Below are 24,648 nucleotides of genomic sequence, written 5' to 3' on the forward strand. Positions count from 1 at the left end.
CCGCTCAGTTCGCAACAAACAACTGCACCTCCCAGTCGCAAACCATTTCCAGTCCCCCTCCCATTCTTAAGATGACATGTCCATCATGGGCCTCCTGCAGTGCCACAATGATGCCACCCGAAGGTTGCAGGAACAGCAACTCATTCCACCTGGGAACCCTGCAGCCTAATGGTATCAATGTGGACTTCACCAGTTTCAAAATCTCCCCTTCCCCCACCGCATCCCTAAACCAGCCCAGTTCATCCCCTCCCCCCACTGCACCACACAACCAGCCCAGCTCTTCCCCTCCACCCACTACATCCCAAAACCAGTCCAACCTGTCTCTGCCTCCCTAACCTGTTCTTCCTCTCATCCATCCCTTCCTCCCACCCCAAGCCGCACCCCCATCTCCTACCTACTAACCTCATCCCACCTCATTGACCTGTCCGTCTTCCCTGGACTGACCTATCCCCTCCCTACCTCCCCACCTATACTCTCTCCACCTATCTTCTTTTCTCTCCATCTTCGGTCTGCCTCCCCCTCTCTCCCTATTTATTCCAGAACCCTCATCCCATCCCCCTCTCTGATGAAGGGTCCAGGCCCGAAACGTCAGCTTTTGTGCTCCTGACATGCTGCTTGGCCTGCGGTGTTCATCCAGCCTCACATTTTATTATCTTGGATTCTCCAGCATCTGCAGTTCCCATTATCTCTGCCACCCCAATTCTGCTTGATTTGTTCTCAAATTCAGCCACCTACAGAAACTCATCACCATTTGCTGCCTGATTCATGATGATACGCAAGTCATGATCCTCACCACAGGCCAAAAACTAGTACAAACCGGGGTCAAATAGGACTGCATCAACACTAATTCTCTTCTCTAACTTTCCATCCCGTCTCCATTGAGCACCCCACCAAGTGGGGCTAACGTACAGGATGAACAGGAAACTCTTCAACCCTTGACACCTCCAGACCAGAACCAAGACCACCCAACATTGGTCATCCAGGAGCAGTGTGCAGACATTCCCTCTAAGTGTGCGCAGACACAAACAAATTTATAAATCAGTGGCATGAGAGCATGGTGGGGGGGTGGTCCCAGAAAACACATGAAAATAGCCAAGATCCTTTTCCTAAGATAGGAAAATCCAAAACTAGAGGGCATAAGCTTAAGATGAGACGGTAAGTATTTAAAAAGGACCCAAGGGGTAACTTTATCACACAGAGGTGGTGCGTGTACAGAACAAGTTGCCAGAGGAAGTGATGGAAGCTGGTACAGTTACAGTTACAACATTTATAAAGCATCTACATGGGTGTATGAATTGGAATGGTTTAGAGGGATCTGGGCCTAATGCTGGCAAATGGGACTAGATCTGATTGGCATGGCTGGTTGGTCCGGGCCAGTTTGAACAAAGGGTCTGTTTCCATGCTATATGATTCTAAATGCTCTACTCTGAGCTTTGCAACAGTTAAGTGATCACTAGGAGGGCAATAGCAACCAACAAGGATGCCCTTAAACAAACATGGAAATGACTTGCCCAAGGGTGCACAAACTGGAGACGAAGTATTCAAGAAGGTACCAGCCACTTTGAGCTTCAATGAGTAGAGCAGGTAGTGTGCAAGCAGTGGAAATTGCACAGAGAATCCAGAGAGTTACAGTTACCTGCCTCAAACACCACTTTGTAGTTGGAACTACAACTCCAGGATTGGGCTGTTCAGTCACCACAGAATCATCCCCTGCCCTCCGAGTGGAAGTATAACCCTTGACCCTGAGGCACTCCTAAAGAACGAAATATGTTGTAAGCATCTCAAGCAGGAAAACAAAGGGAAGCATGAGTGTGAAATCTGCATCCTAGATATGATGCACGCTTGCTTAATCAGGAACAGGACACTGAGCGCACTGGGACTTGATTTAGGCTATAGAACAACAAGACTATGTCTCACAAATGTTTATCATATTGTCAGCGATAAACATTGAAAAAAATGCATTTTTCTTTGGAAGTTTGACATTCCATCCTAGCCCTGGAAGTTGCACTACTTTTTCACATGACCCTTCTTGAACCAAAGACCACACATCCTAAACAGCATCAGGACTGAGATTTTCAACCCACAATTTCTCATTTGAAACATTTTGTAAGCTTCCATTACAAAAAATGCTGCACAGTGCAAACTAGGACCAGTAAATTTAGATTTTACATTCGCCAGCCCTGTTAAAATGCTTTACTATTGGTACTTATGTAACACGCTTAAAATATAAACAACACAGCCTCAGTTTCTTCACCGAAATACCATAAGGCAAAACTTAAAAGTCAGACTACTTAAGGAAATATTAAGCCAGATGACCAAAAGATTGTTCAAAGAGTGGAAGGCAGGGGGGATGTGCAACAAAATGGGGTTTCTTCCCATGCTTGTGACAAGAGGTGGTGTCCTGAGCCCCGCACCCACGCCTGTGAAAAGTAACCACCTTAGTGATTGTAAGGAGGTCGGCCAGGTCGACATCCGAATACAACTTCCTTGATTAATCCAGTTTAATAGGCTCAATCAGGGAGCCCTGGCTGAAAGATAAAAACAGGAGTGTCAAAGATTCTGTTCAATGTTTTAACAAAGTTCGTAGCTCAAGTTACAGTTAGAGTCGTTGGTTAATTTGCGAGCTGATTGATTTTCATGGAAACATTTTGTTTCCCTTCTAGGTAACATCATCAGTGCTGTGCAGCCTCTGTTGAAGCGCTATTATTTTGTCTCACTCTGAATTTGTATGGTCCAGTCTGTCAGTGGGCAGTCTCACTTCTGGTTTTGTAGCGTAGTGGTATACAGATAGGGGCTATTTCAACATGTATGTTAATTGTAACAGTCGTTGAAAACCAGGCTTCCAGGAATTCTCGTGCTTGCCTTTGACTCGGTTGTCCTAGTACTGTCACTTTATCCCAGAGTGTTGGGGCATTCACCCATCTCGGGGCTCATAGGAGAAGCTGTTGTACAAAGACAGGAATGCATAGCTCTCCCTCAGATCCAGCCTAAACAATGGGTTAGATATGTAAAATACCTTCACGATCATTAAACGAGCAAATTTAGAAGAAACACATCAGCTTATGAACAGCATATTCACGGGGATCAAGGCATAATGGTGGAACAAACAAGCAAATGGTAGCGAGTTTTGAGAAGATTTGTAGCTCAGGTTGAGGTTCTGGCTGTGAGTTTGCTCGCTGAGCTGGAAGGTTAGTTTTCAGACGTTTCGTCACCATTCTAGGTAACATCATCAGTGAGCCTCCGGGAAAAGCGGGACATAACACCAGCGCTTCGTCGGAGGCTCACTGATGATGTTACCTAGAATGGTGACGAAACGTCTGAAAACTAACCTTCCAGCTCAGCGAGCAAACTCACATCCAGAAGCAAATGGTGAAATCCTTTACAATGTAAGGAAAGACAATACGTAGAGGCCAAATAACCACCTGAGCGCCCATACAGCTGTGTCTAGACTCTGTTTACAGAAGCAATAAACATACTGCAACACCCCACAGCGGCACAAGAATGAAGAGGAACACCTATACAAAGGCATTGCAAATGATGGGTACCCTAACAGCTTCATCCACCGACGCCTAGCAAATAAATTACACCAAGAAAGCACAGTACACCTCAACACTCTGGCCACCCTACCCAAGTTAGAAACACATCAGAACAGTCGACAAGGCTCCTTCGGCCTCTTGGAATAAGGAAAACACACAAACCAACAGCCACCCTTCACAAATTACGCTTGAAGACAAAAGACCCCATATCCACAATGAGCAGGACAAACGTGATATATTAAATACCATTCAGCAACTGTGAAAAACACGACATAAGACAGACGGGCCATTCTAATAGCCATTCTAAAACCACTAGACTTTTAACGTTCACAACAGGGAAAAGCATCAGGTGAGAATTACCAATACGTGGACTGCAGTGCTTTGGCTTTATGGACTAGGCTGCCATGCTTCATGGAACATAGCTTGGACACGGAATCTCCCTGGAGAGCGAGACATTCAACACAGCAATGCCCACCTTTGATTCACTGCCTAGGTTTAAAATCACTCATGCCTAGGACATTACTTGGTACTGGCAACCCCACATGCAATACATCAGGCAAACTTGTACAAGCCAAAAGAAACATTACAATTCCATGATTAACTTGGATGATGCATTTAAGCTTACAGTCATTAAATAGAACCACCTCGGGGCTGCTGTACTTGTCTGATAATTCCTTAGGTGAAAGTTTGATAAAATATCAAATTAGTCAGAAATTAGAAAAAAAAAATTTTCTTTAAGATCCAATTATTTTGCCCCTAAAATGTGGATTAGGGAAAAAGTGGGAAGGAAAACAGGGTGAAAAGGAAAAAAACTAATTTTGGTGAACAAAATATTACATTATGTATGTATTTCACTGAATTCATAAGTTTTACAGTTATGATCCAAGCAAAGTATGCAGCAATGAATCAAGTGGAGTTGTAAATATCCTCTCTTCAAAACAGAAAATTCATCCATTAAGAGTTTAGGAGAGGGTAATACAACAATCAAATTTCAGCTAAACACAGTTTGGTGGTAGTCACAGTGATGATTTTGGCTAAAGTCAGAATTACATTTTGAAAAATCAAAAGGTCACAAACAGTACTAATTTTACTACAAGAAAAAAAATTGTGCAATTACAGAAGACCAGGAAATATTCAATGAGCTTCTATCAAATCGCTAACAACACTAGGTTCACTTGTTTTTTATCCTCACACATTTCAAATTTTCTCCCTGGGTCTCACTAATTCTTTTGTTACCATCAATTCTGGCTGATTCTATCCCCTCCCAATTTCCCTTCTACTTCTTCCTATCGCCACACGTTCTCACAAATTTCCATCGTCTCAACCCATCCAAGCATTGGGCAGAGGGCCAACTAGTGTCAAATGGTTTCAATAATTTTCTAATATAACTGATAGGCTGTTTTTGTCCAACAGATCATTCGACCAGCAAACATAAAGACATTAATTTTATCGTGGAAGTTTGCTTCTTCAGTCAAGGTACTGAAATATTTTCACACATGACATCCTGCAAACAGAAGAAAAAAAAATTGCAAGTAGAAAGTAATACCAGTTCCCAGCTTCCAGCGTAATTACTGAGTATGAAAATATCACAAATGAAAAGCTATTCCAGAAGTGTGAGCACTTATAAAACAATTTAATCGGCCTTGCTAAAAGGTCATCGCAGACGTTGGAATGGAACATGCAAAAGTATCCTACAAACTGGATGAAAAGTACTCGGTCTAGAATTTGTACCATATATTGTACCATATCTTTGCTCATTGCTGCCAACTCACAGCAAACTGAAAGAATACCAAATGTAAATTAATCTCTTCCAAAACAGAGTGTTTTTCCATGTATTGTTTTAGATACCAAAGTGCAGTATAAAATCAAACCATCAGCATAACCAAAACCAAACATGCCATCACCTACCTTAAATTTCAAATCTACATTGTTAGGGATAGCATAAATACTTGACCCAATGCATCATCTAAAAGATTTAGAATGATCCATTTTACACTACACCACCTAAATGGATTGTAAAGGACTGTTACTAGATGATTACGATCAGCAATTTCAATCTTTCTCACCAACATTGTTTTGGTCTCATGGAGAACTCAGAATTTCTTTTCATGCTTCCACTTACTATCTAAAAGTTTCACAATAGAAATCCTAATTTGTAGTTCCACAACCTCAATTTATATGGCCAAAAACAAAATGTGCAACGAGAAGCTTGATAAACACTTCAAACCAGGTAGACTTATGAAAACATTTTTGATAAAGGGTTGGGGGTGGGGGGGGTAGAAGTAGAGAAATCAGTTTTTTAAATACAAGATTGAATTTGTTTTTGTGACAGTGCCTGTCACAACTCCAGGGTAGTGTAGTCACATTTATAATAAAAAGGAAACAAGGCAATCAAAGCAATGACAGAAATTAATCAGATCAATTTTTGTTTCCTATTGGTCAAGGGTAAACAAAATCCAGCACATCAGAACAGCTTCTTTCTACTCTCCAGATAATACAGGGATCCTTTACATGCCCCAGCAAAGATAGACAACACCTCATCTAACAGTGCAGTAATTTAGTAATGTACTGGAGCATCTTTTCAAAAAGTTATATGCTTGTTCCTGGAGCACAGCACAAACTCTCAACTCTGCAACTAGAGTAGAATTCCACCAATGGACACATGCTGACAAAATAAGAATGTTACTTGACCTGAATTTCATAATTGTTCATGAAACAACATGATTGCATCTCTTGCATAAGGAAACTGAGCCACAACAAAAATATTCTTCAGTTGTTCAAAGAGAAAGATATTGGCTGCAGGCTTTACAAAGCAGCTGAATAATACTCATGCCTCCTCCAAAGGTCCCATTTATAATGGATATGCTTTGGAAAGAAAATAATCTGTGTCAAAATTGAAACTGTTTAGTAAGTATTCCCATTAGTGACAGACTTAGCTCTTAATATTTCATAATGACAGATCTATACAGCACAGTATTACACTTTTATGTTAACCCATATTTGGGAGAAAATCTGTAATTGGTTCACTGGCTATTTTCCATAATTCAACTGGATGCTGAAAATTTTATATTGTTGGACATTGTGGCAACAAAATCATCTGTTCTTTCCTACTCCTACAACTTACCCACTCCTCTATCTATTGAGAGAAGTAATGATCTATATACTCAGTTCTGAAATGCATTTCTTCATGCTGAAGGTTACTAATCCCTGGCAAAATAGCAGTCCAAAGGTGAATCCTTTACTTATGTAACAGCAAATGCAGAGAATTTCACAATAAAGGCTTGAGCACTGGAACCCACTGACTGGCAGAAGTAACTTACAATCTAACCCTCAGAACTCTAAATTTCCTTTTAAAAGTCAACTGGTATCAACAAGTTCAGAAGAAACTGGAGGACACACTTAACATGTGGCTTTTTGGGTGTCTCTACTGTAAAATTTGCGTCAGCATCTTCCAAGAAGTGGTGTTTACAATTGCTGAAGATTGCCTTAACAGTGTTTCCAAGTATTTAGGTGACGGGGAAAATGATAATGCCTAATCAATGATTCAGACAGGGAAAGGGATAGAGTTCACTCAAAACAACAAACGTATGCCAATGTCAAATTCATCTATAAACGGATCTCTTCATACTTGAACCTTGTAAATGAATTAGCACCGACATTGTAATAAGTAAGATTGCTAGTTAACTGCTTCTGTTTTAACACAAATGGCTGGGTTTCTGCTCCATGACTTGCAGTTTAAATATAACAGGTATTACATAACTGGATTTTGAGTATATAGCCAGCTAAACTGTCAGACAGCAAAATATAAGACTAGTGCCCACTTCTAGGTGGGGCCCACAGGTGACACAGCTGAGACTTCAGTTGCTGTAAACTGTAATTGACAACAGAGCTTTACTTTGCATTGTAAAATTCAACCGGATGCATGACTGTATATTTGCTTGGGAGATTATAAAAATACAACATCTGGTATTTCTACTTCTGTTTCTCAAAAACAAAAGATTCCTACTGGGGTATTCACATGCAAACGCACTGAATGCAAACAGTTTTTGTTAATTTAAAACAGGTGAGAGATATTCAGGCACCAGAATCAAGATGGACAGATGGAATTAAAGTACTGATCAGCCATAAGCTGACTGAATGGCACTTGGGGTTGAATGATCTATTCCTGCTCCCAGCACTGAATAAGTTCAACAAAAGTTATGGAGTACTTTCCACTCCAAGATCCAACATAGCTGAAATTTTGCAGAATGCAGTGCACCTAAAACCAAAACGTAATTCCTTGATTGCTTGGAAAAAATATTGAGGAAGTATTAATTTAGCTTAAATTTAATTCTTGCGCAGACATCAACCAGGAATCTGGAATATACAATGTGTATGACGAGAACCTTGTTATTCTGATGAAGGAGCACAGAAGAAGTTGTGGGTTTTATTCAAGACTTTGATTTTAAAATTTTTATTGCATCTCTAGTTGTGAATGTCGTCACCACGTTGTGACAGCAAAGAAGAAATCGAAAATTGGGAATGGAACTTGAGAACCCCACAAATAATTTCATTATGTATGGAATTTTTACTAATTTAAGCTCTGCTTTGCTTAAAATTTAAGCAGACCTCAATGCAATGTGAGCAATGACAGCAAACACTCAAGCTCAATGAGTCCCCAATATCTATTGTCAAGCACTTGCTATCAAAATCATTGCTACAATTGCTTTCCTCTTTAAATCACGATAGCTTAAATCTAAAAGACTGCTCAAGAAATATACTTCAGCGCATTCCATGTTTGCTGATTACACTAAGCCAAAGTATTTCCTCAGCATCATAACACAAGACTAAATTACTTGTGACTATGTTGTGCAATTGCTTTTTCTAGAAATCCAACTTCCCGATAACATTAGCAATGTAACCGAATGAGGAAAACTTCCGTTAATGTCCATAAAGTTTTAAGAAGAAATGTGTTGGCTCAAGGAATGTGCATCCAAAAGGTGTGTGCAATCCCAACTTGACTTAATTGAAGTTCATGAACCAGATGCTTTTCAGTCTCATCTCTACTCATGGGGATCCTTATACTTTCTACAAGTTTTGGTTAAAATACCTTCCTATACCTCTCCCAAACAGATAAACAAACTTGGGCAGAATGTCTAGACATTTTACTGTGGCTGCATCTCAGCAAAATCAATCCAACTGTCATTTACCAGTCACTTGCATACACGTTTTAGTACTGTACTTAGAGCAGGAAGCCTGGCTTAGCTTTTGTCTCTACTGCCCAAGTTACAGACGTTAGTTATAGCATTCTGAAGAGAGAAGCAGTTAACAGTCCAAATGAAATATGAATCTTCTTCTGAAGAAACCTACCAAGCATACAAAATGTTACATTTCACTTGGGTAGCGTGCTAGAAATCAAATTCTTATTTCTGGGGTTATCACAAAAGTTAAAGATATTATAATAAAAGTAGACAAAATTCCCCAATTTACCTGCGCTGTTAACCCAGGTTGAAAGAAAATATGGACCAGGTTTCCGTACTGAACAAGAATTTATGCCTTATTACAAACTACAGATATACAACCAGTTCTCTCTCTCTCTCACTCACACACACACACAGACAGACACACACACACAAAGACTGAGGCAGGCAGTTCAACGGTCCCTATCTTCAAGTTTGCTGAGATGATCTTTTGGCTCATAAGGATCTGCTGCTCTGCAATCTCCCTTTTCCAGGTACTTTCACTTGATTGCAGGAGACACGTGGCAACCAGCTCACCACTTATAAAAAGCCTGACTTATTGGTTGAGGGTCACAACCTTTAGAAACTCATGACGGAAAAAAGAACTGGCTTTCTTCAGAATTGAATATGTTTCTTTGCCGCAGAGAGAAGGACAGCTCCTCCCTTTCCAGAGATCCAACAGCTTCTGCCCAGACAGTTATATCCCCAAGCTAGGAGATGATCACAGTCAGTGGCAGGCAGAAGAGCTCTGTCATTAAATACTAGTTACACTCTACTGACCATCCAGCAATTTGTTACGGTCGAATCTTCATTTGCACACATGCAACTGATTCAGCTCACCTGTAACTAGACTTTCTCCACTATGAACAAACAGCAGTACTACCAGTATTAGTACAAACAGTACTAACACTCCAATGAGTGTCAGGGAACTCATTTTGAAAAATTAGCAATCCTTTCCATAATTCTTGGTATTTAAAATAGTCCTTTTCCCATTTCAGTCCACAATCCAAAATACAGAAAAAACCAAAACGATACTGTCCTTGCACTGGGAAGGGACAGGGCCTCAGTTTAAAACAGCATCTCCAAGAGGACAGCATCCCCTTGGTACTGCACTTAAATGCCAGACTAGACTTTATATACAGGTCAATGGAATGAGACTTGAACACAACCTTTTGACTCAAAGAGGCAAGAATGCTGTCATTGAGCCAAAGCTAAGAAATAGATTAAGTAGGTTGAATTATCTGTCAATGGCTTAAATATATAAAAACAGAAAGTTCAGTACTGTGGAGAAACAGCAAAAATGTCAAATGCTGATGGCTTGTAATGCTGTCAGTGTTTAATTGTTTCAGTTTAGACTTGTAATTCCCCAGCTTTTCCCCACCCACTTACAATTTCCACAGATTTTAAATTAGGTTTTATCAAGTTTAAAGCATCTGTAGCCACTTCCCAAAGTACAGCTTTGTAAAGCAAGATATCTCCAATGACAACAAGTGGATATATTGTCCTCTCCAAGCACGTAGGTGCATGGCCATGCAGGAATCCATAACACACAGTGTAAACAGGCTGAGCTTTCTTGCAACAGAAACATAAAGGAAGCATTAATGAAGTGAATGAGTCCATCCCATCCCTGCACTATTTGCTGCATCTCAGCAATACTTAGAGAACATGCTACAACAGATCTGCAGCTTCAACTTGTCCTAGCACTTACTGGCATGCCTACCTGTAGAACAGGGTGAGATTACAGAGGAGTTAGACAGACAGTTTTTCTTTCAAACACTTGAGGCCAAACAATTTTTAAGAAAGCTCATCACGATGCAACACTGGCAGATTCTACTTAAATGCACCACAAAGGTCACAGCCAACTAAACATCAAGGATATAAAATACTGTCTATTTCAGGACTAGTTTATAATACGTAAACTAATAAAAGAGAAAGCAACAAAATTATTTTGTCCCTGATCAAATCACAAATAAATATGAAGCATTCAGACACCCTGTTTGCCCTCGAAGAGAAAGCAGTTGAAGAAAAAAATCAATTCAGGTTGCCTTGATAGCTTGTCAGGTAAACACATCAGGTACATGGACAAACACAAATAAAGGTAGGTCTGTTTCAACCTCTGGGCGCCTCTGAATCAATGAAGAGAAACATTTAAAATACAACTCACTTCACTCTCTCCAGACTTTCAGGGTGAAAATATCATTCCCCAGTTGCTACTGGAAGGTATATACAGACAGGTACCCAGTGAGAATAAAAGATGAGGACCAAGAACAATGATCACCACAACTGAATAAAGGTGCTAACATCTCCTGTCCAGATGTAGAGCAGAAAAGGCCATGTAAATTACATATTGCTGGACGTTTTACGTTTACATTGAAAATTGGCTCCATTACCTTGCTGCAGAAAGTCAATTTTACACCCTATGTATTCAGAATGCTGTCGTCTTTACTTATAAGACAGAGACTGATTGGATTTCCCCAAAAATTGTGAACACAAATAGTTCTTCATCCAAAGTCTCCTCTCCATCAGGTAGGCATTCGTGGATGGCCTTCTACTTGTGCTGACATGTTTTTTCCTCTTGAGGATGGAAACATTACAGCACTCCCCGTTGCCAGGATTGCAGAAACATGGTTTCACAGACTTAGCAATTACCAGAACACCTAAATTTGAAAGAATTAAATGAATCAGACAATGCTGTTTGTGAACCGAAGAAAAAATTCAAGGACCAATTTTTGTTATCACAGGGTATGATATGGTGAGTTGTCCTTGTCTGTATGAGGATTCTTTCAGTTTGAACAGCTCCCCTGCAAGCCCAGCGATCTGATCAGTACGCTTCGTAAGGCAATACTAGCATAGAGTACTGCAATGTCAATTCAGGTTTCGAGACATTGATGGTTTTGTCCCCACCCTTTAGTGCACATCAGGGTCATTTTAAAAGCCTTTCTTGACCAATATAACCCAGCAAAAAAGTAAATCAAGAAACAAACCTGAAACCTATCTATTACAATAGAAAGGGTTATTTAGCGACAAAAGGTGACAAAATAGCTGACTAAAGACGTCAAGAAATTCAGAAAAGATCAAAAGATAAGAAAAAGCGCTCAGCTCTGCCAAAAATGTGACTTCAGGCCCTGCCCTTAAGATTAAGATAACAAGAGTAAACAGTGCATTCAAACATGCAGGATTGCATAAAAATGCCGACAGTAAATGGCATGGGAAAACTGTACAATAAGAGTTAGTCACAACAGCTCCACAAATGCTGATAAAAAGTGCTCCATAAAGTTCAATTCACATTTAAGCAATTTGTAGAACGTAATGGTTTTGAGTAATCGGGACTTTGAAACCACTAAGAGAATAGCCCCATTCCACACAAAAAGTCTGGACTTCAGTTTGCATTCATATAGCCCCTTCAACATGGTGAAACATCCCAAGGTGCTTCACAAGAACATAAACAGAACCTTGATCATGATAGCACACTCCTTAAAACCACAAGGATAAGAGAAGTAAAGAGTTGGAGAGGTTTAGAGTTAGGGTGATTGGGGCTGGAGAGAAGCTAACGAAGAGATCAGGAAGGTGATAAGATACCTGTGACAGTGAGGGATAGACAGAGGACAACAGACGTGTTAAGGCCAAGGTATGAGGATGGAGAGGCACAGAGAAACAGGGGTAAGAGAACAGTGACAATGCAGGCATTGGAGACCTTACACTGGGGGTGAGAGATGTATATTAACGGATGTTGGTGAGAGATGTGAGCATCAATCAAATGGAGAAAAGTGATGAGAGATCTGTATCAATGCAGGTGTTACTAGGGGAGGGGCTGAGACTGCCGTGGCAGTGGCAATTGCTGGGAAACTGATGAATAGGAGTAATGGGGTATTAGGTAGAGGATGGGAGACCTAGGAAAGTGGGCAGGAAGGGTTTGGAATGTGAGATAGGTGGGTATGACAGTGCATGAGTGAGGAGATGAGAGAGCAGAAAGTCAGGAGAGAGAGCTATGAAACTGAAGACTGTGGGATGGTAGGGGAGAAGCTGAGAGACCTGTGAGGGAATCTGTTTTATAAGCAAATCCAGCAATCACTGTTCTGGAAGAAGAACTGTGCATTTTTTGAGATTAAAGGCTTAACGAAAGTCTTAATGAAAAGGCAGTTGATAAGACTATAAGATGTAGGAAGAGAAGTGCGTTAATCTGCCCATTAAGTCCATGGCTCACCTGATAATGCTTAGCTGCATCTTCCAGTCTTATCCCCATAGCCCCAAACTCCCTTGCTGATTAAAAATCTATCACAGCCTTAAATATACTTGGGGAAAACAACCTCTCCACAACAATTCTGCCAAGTCCCTAGAAAGAATCTTATATGTTTCAATAAAGTTGTTTCTCATTCTTCCAGGCTCCAGTGAATGCAAGCCCAACCTACTCAACCTCTCCTCATAACAAATTCCCTCCATACCTAGGGTCAATCGAGTGAACCTTCTCTGGACTGCCATTGATAAGGGCACCAGAACTGTTCATTGTATCCCAGCAGGTATGTCCAGTGCCTTGTATAGCTTTAGCAAGACCTTCCTACTTTTATACTCCTTTCCTTTTGAAATAAAGGCCAACATTCAATTTGTCTTTTCTATTACCCATTGAACTTGCATGTTTTTGCCGAAGTGCATAACCTCACATTCTCCCATACAATATTCCATCTGCCAAATTTTGTTCACTCACTTCATCTGTCTATATCCTTCAGGAAATCCTTGCGTCATCCTCACTACTTGCCGTCAGACCTATTTTTTCAACAGCCACAAACCTGGCGACAGTACATTTGCATTCCCTCATTCTAGTTAAAAATATATATTGTGAATAATTTCAGCCCCAGCACACCGGCACTTGCCCCTGCAACCACAGGAAGTGCTACACTTGCCCCCACGCCTCCTCCCTCAACCCCAACCCAGGCCAACAGATTTAAGCTAACTGGTCTATAGTTATGTATTTTTGTCTCCCTCCTGTTTTGAATAAGGGTGTTACATGGAAAACTATCAATCTTCTCTGACTTATCCAAAGTCTAAGGATTCTTGGAATATTACTACTAACGTATCTACTATCTGTATAGCTACTTCCTTTAAAATCCTAGGATGCAATCCATCAGGTCCACAGGATTTAGCAGCCTTTAGCCTTATTGGCTTCCTGAGTGCTTTTTCCTGTAGTGATATTTTGTGTTTATTGTCTCCAACCCTCAAGGCCCTTCATTATTCAGTACATAGGCAATGTTACTCAGCTGCTCTACAAGAAGACTGATGCAAAAAGTGTGTGTTCAACTCCTGGCTCTGCAATACTTTCTTTCCCCCGTGCTTTTTCTTTAAAAGCCCAATGTTCACTGTTGCCTCTCTCTTCATTTTTACTTACCAGTTGGCCCTCGGTTTATTTTCCCCGTTTTTCTTTGGGGGAATAAAAAAAAATTTCTTTTTTTGTTTGCTTTTAAAACGTTCCCAGTCTTCTGATTTACCACGAATCTTTGTGAAGTTGTAATTTTTTTTAAAAACTTGTTACCATCCTTAATTTTCCTGGTGGACCATGGTTGGTTTATTTCCTACCTAGAATCCTTCTTCCTCACAAGGGACATCAAGGAATATCCTTGTTGTGAATCATTAACATTTTTTTTAAAAAGTCATTTACCATCAACCATCTTTGCTGCTAAACTCCTCTCCCAGTCCAGCCTTGCTAACTCTATCCTCATTCCCATGTAATTACCTTCAAGTTTAATATATAATAAAAACCAAAAGAACTGCGGATGCCGTAAATCAGGAACAAAAACAAAAAGTTGCTGCTGGAAAAGCTCAGCAGGTCTGGCAGCATCTGTGAAGTAAAAAACAGAGTTAATGTTTTGGGTCTGGACCCAAAACATTAACTCTGTTTTTTTACTTCACAGATGCAGTCAGACCTGCTGAGCTTTTCCAGCAGCAACTTTGTTTTTGTTCCTTGTTGAAATTTAATATAGTGGTTTCTGATCCAAATTTCTCACTCTCAAAACAGATGCTAAATTCCATCACAAACCTGTTCCCTAAAAGATCTTTTACTCTGGTTATTAAATGGCCACATTATACATTACCAGATCCAAATAAGCCCTGAACCCTAAGGAAACTATGCCAATTGCATTTAGGATTTAATTCTTGACAATTTGATTTTTCCAAACTACATGACAATTAAAGTCACCCATGATTAATGTCCTGCCTTTTCTAATGTACCTTCATTGTCTTCTGATTTCTTTCATGCCCTGTAGAATAGCTATTAACCCTGACCTACCACAACCATCAGGTCCAAATTTGGAATCCTGTTCTCAGCTACTTAAAAATTAAGGGAATATGACCAAGTCTCAATGCAAGGAAATGGCTGGAAAGAGCAAAAGATTAAGAGGAAACCTAAGTGAGAATGAAGAGATATTTGACTTTGACTTTAAATCTTGAAGGACAAGAAAACTAAAAGAATGTATGGTCCCACTTTTCTACTAATACGGAAAAACAGGTTAGACTACAAGACAGTGAATAATTCTCAATTTCAATATTCCTTAGGACATAGCATTTAGGGCACAGAGGGAAGTTCTAGTCCATCGACTAAAGGCATTCATAGCTTATAAAGAATTGTATTATTTTCTAAAGCAAATGTAAACCAATTACAGTTGTACTTTGAGACATTTTTATTTTTTCATATCACATCTTTGGTTGCCAATTTGTGAAACACCTCTTGCTCTGTACTCCTGTAGCTCAGCGCAGGAGCGGAACAGAACAACTTAATGCTACAGCCAATACTGCAACAATTTGCATTCGTACAGTACCTTTCGCTAAGTTAAGCATTTGCAGACGCTTCACAAAATCATAATTAAAATCAAGCACCACTGCATCAGGCTTATTTAAGTGATATGTGCATGATGATACTGTAGCTACTGGCAAACGTCTGGCTCTTAAACGATAGAGTGCACTAGAAGATCGATGCTATCCAACTTGCTTAATCCCAGCAGTAAAACAAAACTCTTTCAGGGAACTTAACAAATGCCATCAGTATTGTCACTACACAGCAAAATGATGCAGAAATGAGCCAAGGTATGAGATGGTGGGAGTAGCAGGAGAATGTAAAAATGATGCCAACCGGATTCTGTTTTGCCAATACCAACTCTGCACAGAATCTATTGAACTCAGAGCATACAATTCCATTTGAATCCCCCATTTAGAAAGAGGCACTGGAAAGCTGGTAGCATAGACTAATGGCACTGAACTAGCAATTCAGACATTGGTTTGAATCCCATGATGGCAGGCAGTGAAATCTGAATTCATTTTTAAAAAACTGGAACAACTAGCCAGTCTAGTGGCAATAGCATTTTTTTTTTAAAAATCATTTAACACCTATTTTTTGAATCAACCTGTTCAGAGATGTTATTACACACCTCTGGAGCAGATGAGGCTTGAACCTATGCCTCCCAATCCAGGGGTAGGGACATTACCACAACAGGGCTCAACTAATGGCTGCCTCTAGCCTATTTTTGAAGCAACCTGTTCAGAGATGCTATTGCACATCTCTGGAACACTGGGGCTTGAACCAGGCCTCCTGGTAGGGTTATTACATGTACACCACAACTATGTAACCACTGTCAAATTGTCGTAAAACACCCAACTGGTTAACTGCTTCTAAGCTTGGCTTCTTCACTAGCTGTAATTTATGGAATAATTTGTAGTCAATGATTCTACATTTACAATACTGGTTTAAGCAGCAAGTTATTCTGGTGCTAAGAACACACTCACACAACAAGAATGACAGCACTACAGTCCAGGAACTCACCAGTTTGATCCCCAATTTGCACTGCATTAGTTCATGTCAATCATGGTAGTAGCATTGATCAGAAATGGACATAAGTACCACTGGAGTGAAATGTAAAAATCACCCATGATTCCTGTTCCTCCTATCACTGTCCAGGGGCATTGTTGGCTTATCAAGCAAGAACACAACCAGGCTGTGATAATTCCCTGACACCCTGCAAAGTCCCACTGACACTTAGCACTCATCCTCACATGTAATAACTACTCAAGCAAAAACCCAAGGGAATAGTCAACACCCACGAGACCACCTCAGCACCAGCCAGCCCTTTCAGCAGCAGGAAGGTAAAGTTAGAGAGTTATTAAAAAACACAAAAGTGGTACAAACAATTTGTAAAACACTGTCATACAATACCCAGGTCACAAGGAGAGTACCATTTATTATCAAGCCCATGCTGGATCTTTGCAAAGCATCCACTCTAGAGGCAATTTATCCTATGAAATATATGAAAGCATTCTCGCAAATAGGGTGTTTTGCTCGTGACTAACTACTTTTCACTTCTCTTTTCAACATTATAGTCACACTTTGAGGTTAGTAAAGGGAAACCTATCTCTAGACCGCAAACCTCATACATCTATACCAAAAAGAGCAAAAGAAAAAAAAAAGTCACAGGAAATTAATTATAAAAAAGTTGTAACAAAGAGATTCAACCAGATGAAAACTCTTTAATGAAAAGAGATCTCAAATGTGGCCTAACTTTTACTGTGTATGAGAGACAGGCATTCTGAAATAGTATATTTTCAAAGTAACTTATAGATCAAACTTTCCTTTCCGAATGGATTTAAAGACTACAAAAATTGCACATACTTCAGAAACAGATATAATGCACAGGGCTAGGGAAAAGGGAAGAAAGAGATAATCTCCTGAATATTCCTCATCACAATACTACCCCTGCTGAAAAATACTTACAGACATCACATATTGAGAGAATGTCATTCTTCTGTTGCAGCAGTGTACAAAAACTATATATAGCCAAGGGACTAAATCCCTGTATAAGTCTGCAACTTTGAACAAGGTGGGGAGAAAATTGGAACGGAATATTGCTTATTTTAAGAGAAAAAAATATGCATACCACCACATTCCAAGTATTAAATCCACTTTCTCCAGTAGAACCACAGATTGTCTACTAAATAGATGGAAGCCAAGCTCATAATCTGAAGATGACAATAAACTGATAAAACTAAATTCCATTACTTTGAGTACTAAGGACATACGTGCACAAACATCAGAGACCAATCATTCTGCCAACCAACAGGAAAACTAGTACAAAAAGCTTGGACCATAATTTGTCAGAGTTGAACCTTTGCCTGATAGGAATATAAAGCACTCTCTATGTAACTATATTCAGATGAGAATTTGAATCACATTGTGTTTGATGTATTACACATGAGGGAAACACAGTCAGCTGAATTGTGGCTTGCACATTTACACCCAAAGCTAGTCACTCCAAGGACCGATCACAACCCACACCCCAAACCATTTCCACAATTAGTCACTTCCAACAGCGGAATGAAAAATTGCATGCAAGAGACTACCATCAGTTCAGAGAGACTGTGTCTCAATTACACAAGGGGCATGACAGTCACTTTACACATATACCGTACCTCAGTGATCACTCTGGGAGACTCAGGTCGATATGTAAGAGACTATTCTCCCCAAACTGTATGTCAGAGCCAACGAATGGTGCATACTGTCCCCATTAGTGGGTCAGGACCAGTGTATGGGAAGACTATTCCTGCAGGTTTGTGTTCTTCACATTGCCTCCACCCAAAAACAAACTGGGCCAGGAACAGTGGCAGGATCAACATCAACCCACAACATTGGTTCAGGGCTCACACACCGGCAAACGGTCTCCTCAACTGGAAAAGGAGGTGGTGAGACATGAGAAAACATGAGAAAACATGATAAGGTCTAAGAGGGCTTCAGGGAGAGGTAGGAGGGCTCAGTGTGGAGGAAATCCAGTGTCCAGGGAAATGTGGGGGTCCAGCAGGGAAGAATATGGAGTGCAGCAGGACGAGGAGAAACCTAATGTGAAGATCTAGTAACGGGGGGGGATCCAGTAAAGACAGGAGGAGGACGGAATCAGGTAAAGGAAACGGGGTGGGGAATGGGCTCCAGTAGAGAGAGGGGGTGGGTGGGCGAATGGATCCAGTCAAGAGAACAGTGGAGGAATCCATAAAGATGGATGAGAAACGGTCAGTAAAACAGATGGGGCAGGAGACATCCAGTAAAGTGAGGAGTGGGGGAAATCGAGTTAAGAGAGGACGAGAGAGATGATGCAGTAGAGAGAAGGCAGAGCGGAGATCCAGTGGAGAGAAGCGAGTGATCCAGTGGGGAGTGATCCAGATGTAGATGGGGAAGGGTGGGGGTTGTCGGTCTCCCTCCTGTAGCCGCATCGCAGCCCCTCCCCGGACTCACCGTATATCTGTATGTGTGGGGAGGGGGGCAGGCGGCCCCTCACTCACTGTTGCCCCAGTCCCAGGAGTGGCGGGGGACGCGGCAAGATCCCTGCGCGCGCAGCTCCGACCCCAATCCAGCTCCCGCTCGTGCTCCGGCCGTTAACGTTTATTGTGTGGCTGCGCCGGCGGAGCCACTTCCGGTCTGCGCTCCTCTCTCCCCTCCCCACCACCCCTTCTTTCGCACCGCCCAACCCACACTCTCTTCAAACGGCAACACCAGCAAACTCAACGTTGGGGTCCACACAACTGCCGCTTCTGGAATTAAAGGTGGGACAGGCACAGTTTTCGATCACATTTTAAAAACACTTGGCTATGAAGAGATTTACCTGCAACGATGAGAAATGTTTTTTATTACTTGGAATACTGGGAGCCAATCTAAATAGGTTCTGACTTATACGACAGTACTACGGGGAGGGTAAGGGGAGCAACATTTTGGATGAGCTGGACTTTGTCCGGACAAGACTAAACAGTCATTCCTGACCACGTAAAGGCTCCATCAGCGCTTGATTGAGGGCAACGTCTGGCGATGCTACAGAATTGCAGTAGGAAGTCGTTGTGAATGGGTTAGATATGTGGTTCGAGCTTGAAACAGACGCAGAGACAGTTGTGGAGGAGGGGGTGGGGTGGTGGTTTCCAGCCGATCCCAAAACTGGCCAAGGACGTCTGGAGTTTGCAGTAGGATTTGAAGACGTCAGTGTTACCTATTTATTGCAACAGAAAGAAACTGTAATGGATTTTGGACGCAGGAGTGGACAAGAAAACTCGTCGAATGTAATTGATGGGAGGTAGAGTACAATATCGTCAAAACTGACCCCACCTCCTGCAGATGCCACTCACAAGTGTCAGTACAGGTAAGGACTTGGAGAGGGCAGTGGATGGATCATTGGCGGAATCTGAAAGTAATGGTATGGGAGTAAGAAGGGAACCTTGTGGCTGTGGAGCTTCTGGCTAAACTGGAGAGGGTAAGAGTTGAATCAGTCAAGCGATTTGGATGAGAATATAGGAAGCATGGTTAGTAAGTCTGCTGATGAAATTGGTGGTATAGTGGATGGTGAAGAAGGTTACCTAAGATATCTTGAACAATTGAGTCAATGGGCTGAGGAGTGGTAGAGAGAGTTTAATTTCAATAAATGCAAAGTATTGTAGTTTTATAAAACAATCAAAGGTAAGACTTGGTAGGGCCCTCTTTGGTGTTGTAGAACAGAGAACGTAAAGGTTCAGGTACGTAATTCTTTGAAATTTGCATCACAAATAGAAAGGATGGTTAAGAAGGCATTGCTCAGACCTTTGAGCATAGTAAAACCGAAAGAACTGCAGATGGTGTATATCAGGAACAAACCAACCTGGTCAGCATCTGTGTCACTGGCTTGCTGCAGCATTCCAGTGAAGCACCACACAACCTGGAAAAACAACACCTCATTTTCTGCTTGGGGACCCTGCAGCCCTCTGAACTCAATATCAAGTTCAAAAATTTTAGGGCCTAAACTCTCCCATATCCTAGCCCCCTACCCCACACACCAGGGCTTGTTATCACATAACCTGCCATTCCACACTACCTAGTGTCAGTCACTAACAGTCCCAGTTAAAAGCTATTCACTCTCTTGCCAGATCATTATCAATTCCTTTGTCTACCAACTGCTCTCTCTTCAGGCTCTATCCTTTAGCCTATTGTTTACTCCCTACCCCATTCTCCTCCCTATTTTCTGCATACAAACTGACATTTTCCCAGCTACCATCAGTTCTGAGGAAGGGTCACTGGACCCGAAGCGTTAACTCTGATTTTTTTCTTCACAGATGCTGCCAGACTGTTGAGGTTTTCCAGCAACCTCTGCTTTTGTCTTTGAGTTGGGATGTCATGTTGAGGTTGTACAGGACATTGGAAAGGACTCCTCGAGGGCACTGTGTGCAGTTCTGGTTGACCTTTAATAAACTGGAGTGGGTTCTTAAAAATTTACCAGAATGTTACTGGGTCTGGAGGATTTGAATTATAAAGATAGGGTGGTTAGGCTGGGCCTTTTTTCATTGGAGAGTAGGAGCTTGAGGGCCGACCTTATATATGTTTATAAAATCATGAGAGGCATAGATAAAGTAAACAGCAAGTGTCTTTTCTCTACAGTGATAGAGTTCAAAACTAGGACATATTTTTAAAGTAAGAGGAGAAAATTTTAAAAAGGACATGAGGGGCAACTCTTTTACAGAGATTGGTTCGTGTGTGGAATGATCTGCCGGGGAAGCAGGATGTAGGTACAGTTACAACATTTGAAAGACATTTAGAGAAGTACATAAATAGGTAACGTTTGGAGGGATATGAGCCAAACACAGACAAGTCAGACTAGTTTAGTTTGGAATTACGTTTGACATGGACGAGTTGGACCAAAACGTCTGTTTCCATGCTGTATGACTCTATGACTCGAAGTAAATCCCAATATGAGAGAGAGTACGGGGTGGGATGCTCTTCAGAAAGGTGGTGTGGACATGCTAGGCCGAATGGCCTGTTTCCACTCTGTAGGGTTTCTATGAAAAAATGAAAAATCCATCTTCGTATTATACAACAACAAAGTTGGAATTACCATCTAATGTTAGAAAATGCCAGATTGTGAGAAGCAGATGCAAATTTTGTTTGCATTTGGCTGCGGAAGGGCTATAACATACTGTACTGTCAAATCCTGCATTCTCTCTCTCTCTCTCTCTCTCTCTCTCTCTTTTTCTCTCTCTTTTTCTCTCTCTCTCTCAGGCACAAAGATGGGCGAGTAAGGCAGGCAACCAGATTGACTGCTTCAATTCAACTTGTGCCTGTAGATGGTCAACTTGACCAAGCCCAGGAATACTTCCATGCGAAGGTCCTTCTGATGTACTATACTCCCCTCTGCACTAGGTGGTCAGCAGCATGGGACTGAAGTCCAACCAAATATTGAGGACTCCCCTCAAATAGCAGAAGAAAGGCTGCAACCTCACTCTAACCTTGTTTTAATATGGAACCAAGCAACAGGAGTCATTGTTATAGTCCATAAATCAACCTAAAAAATTGGTCAGATACTACTGCTGCATGTAACACACTTCATCATAGATCACTAATTCAGTGCTGCCATAATATCCAATGCTTTTTAATCCAAATGGTTTTAATAACTTACAGAAATAAGATGTTAAGAACCATGTGATTTGCTGGTGACGCTGGTTTCTGCTGGATCAATGATAGTAATGTTTAACATTAAACTGCTTAAAGTTATCTGCATGGCAGTTGGTTGTTCATTAACACAGCAAAGAAAAAACAAACAGAAGCAGTTGTTCCGGTCCAGAGAGGAACAAGTAGCAAGATTGTTGGTCAGATAATCTGACACAAATTTGATACTTTAATTTTTTTAGTCTATCAAAAACATGTTTATTTTTAATATTTGTATTCTACTGAGATAATTTGTTGTTTTTGAAACAAAGGTTCAATCATAACAGTTGGGCCACTGGGAGAGCTGGAGATTCCCCAAGAACCAGATGGATATGATTAATATTAACCCATATTTCCCAGAAGTTCGTCTCTTAAGAACCAGGCATTGAGATAAAGGAAAATTCAATAATAGGATCAAGACTGGCTTTTTGATGAAGTTAAAGTTTATTCTGTGAATAGCATAACCTTTTTAAATATTCAAGCCCTTTCTTCACTCTCTAATCATTTGGCCAGTTTAGTGTCTCTTCCAAATATCAAATCTTTCGAATAGTTCATAGAATAATACAGCACCAGAGGGAACTGGAGTCCAATGCAGCTGTGCTGACTTTTTGAAATAAAGTTTAATGAGCACCACCACTCATAGTCCTGAAACTATTTTCCTTTTGAGTATTTATCCAATTCCGTTTTGAAGACTGTTAGTGAATTTGTAATTACCACTCTTTCAGATGGTGTATTTCTCTACTAATTCTCTAATCATAGTTACGCAGAAGGGCAGTTTTCATGACCAAACTAAATCTGTAAGCTCTGTAGCCTGTAGTAAAAATCATCCTTTCACCATAACATTGAGACAATAAAGGTTTGGTCCACATGTTTGCAGCCATGTAGAAAGCAGCTGCAGAGTCAAATTTATATACAGTTTAGATAATTAGACATGAAAGACAGATCACAAATACCTTGTTGCACAACAGGTGACTGTCACAAAAGTTGAACAACTTCAAAATTGATAGCCCACCATTAGTAAGACAATATCCTGGTTGTAATGGTGGTGACGGGGGGAGGTAGTATAGAGACAGTTGAATTGTGCGGAAGGAAAACCAGGGCTCAAACTGAGCAGTTTCTAAACAAGTGTCAAATAGGTCTCAAAATGCTAACACTGTTTCTGTCACCACAGACGTTACCAGACCTGCTGAATTTCTCTGACACTTTCTGTTTTAATATCAAACTAAGCAGGCTGTAGTTTGTGATAACAGCAGAATTGTCCCAAGTAATTTTGACTTTTGTGTTTAGCTCCCCAAACTGATCAGCAGGTGTGATGTATATCCAAATTATGGTATTTAAAAGGGCAGTCAGCAAACGGAAATTACAGTTGTCCAGGATGGTTCACTTTTTTGTTAATTAATGAATAGAATGTTAGTATTCTTGGTATGCCAGCATTTATTGCCCGTTCTTAACTGTCCTTGAGAAGGGCATGTGTACAGCAAATGCCACAGCACGTCCATGAGGACAATTCCTCACAGGATCCCATCTCTTCTGTCATCACAAGAGAAATTTCACAAATTGTCAACCTTGGTAAGCAAGCCATAAGTGACTGACTTCAGTATTTCTATGCACCTAAAGGCAAGACCCTGAGGGCTCTTGACTTGCAGAGATAGTAAGCCAGCTCTGGGCAAGAAGGCCAGCACTCAAGTCCCACCTGCTGCAGAGGCTTGTCATAAACGGGCTGAATCGTTTGATTAAAGCAAAAGGCAAAATCCTGCATGTGCCTGTGACAGTACTCTGGAAGAGGTGAAAGGTTTGAGAATGCTCATCATTTCCAAAGTTACTTCATCGCTACCAGGTCTTGTACATATCTGGCATCGTCTGAATCATAACCTCATCATGTGGATAATTCTGTCTCTGTAACTCTTGTGATTGGATATGCTATGAATGCTGATGATCTTTTGGTTCTGTTCAACACAGCCAAGGCTCCTACCATCTTGATCTTGTAAATTTGAAAATCTCTAAGGTTGAAAAACCCTGTATCTACAACAACGTTTTCTACCAAACATTAGTCAGAGGGAACTGAGAGCTCATCTGTGCTTAGTGATGTTTAACTCAGATAAGACAATGTGTGATGTAAATATCCACTTGAACTGCTACTCCATTTCATCTCCATTTTTCTGAACTATTTCCTGAGGAAACTAATCCTGCTAGACTTCAATTTTGAGCCAAGTGAAAAGCAATTTTAAAAGAGCTCAGGTAACAAGATGTAAAGTTGGATGAACACAGCAGGCCAAACAGCATCAGAGGAGCAAGAAAGCTGATGTTTTGGGCCTAGACTCATCTTCAGAAAAAGGGTCTGAAGAAGGGCCTGAAATGTCAGCTTTCCTACCCCTCTGATGCTGCTTGGCCTGCTGTGTTCATCCAGCTCTACACTTGTTATCTCAGATCTCCA

At 40.9% G+C, this 24,648-nt stretch overlaps 1 protein-coding gene across 4 annotated transcripts in view; it reads right to left on the reverse strand.

Annotated features, from left to right (window-relative positions):
* LOC125453846 (ras-associated and pleckstrin homology domains-containing protein 1) overlaps positions 1–19,180 on the reverse strand; it is a 199,186-nt gene extending 180,006 nt beyond the window's left edge. For all 4 annotated transcript variants that reach the window (XM_048533878.2, XM_048533877.2, XM_048533876.2 and 1 more), the window contains exon 1: positions 19,014–19,180. The gene's annotated coding sequence lies outside the window, so the exon portion shown is untranslated. The remainder of the gene's footprint in view (positions 1–19,013) is intronic.
* Between the last annotated feature and the right edge of the window lie 5,468 nt (positions 19,181–24,648).

This window comes from Stegostoma tigrinum, chromosome 7, assembly GCF_030684315.1.
Source record: "Stegostoma tigrinum isolate sSteTig4 chromosome 7, sSteTig4.hap1, whole genome shotgun sequence".
NCBI lineage: Eukaryota > Metazoa > Chordata > Chondrichthyes > Orectolobiformes > Stegostomatidae > Stegostoma > Stegostoma tigrinum.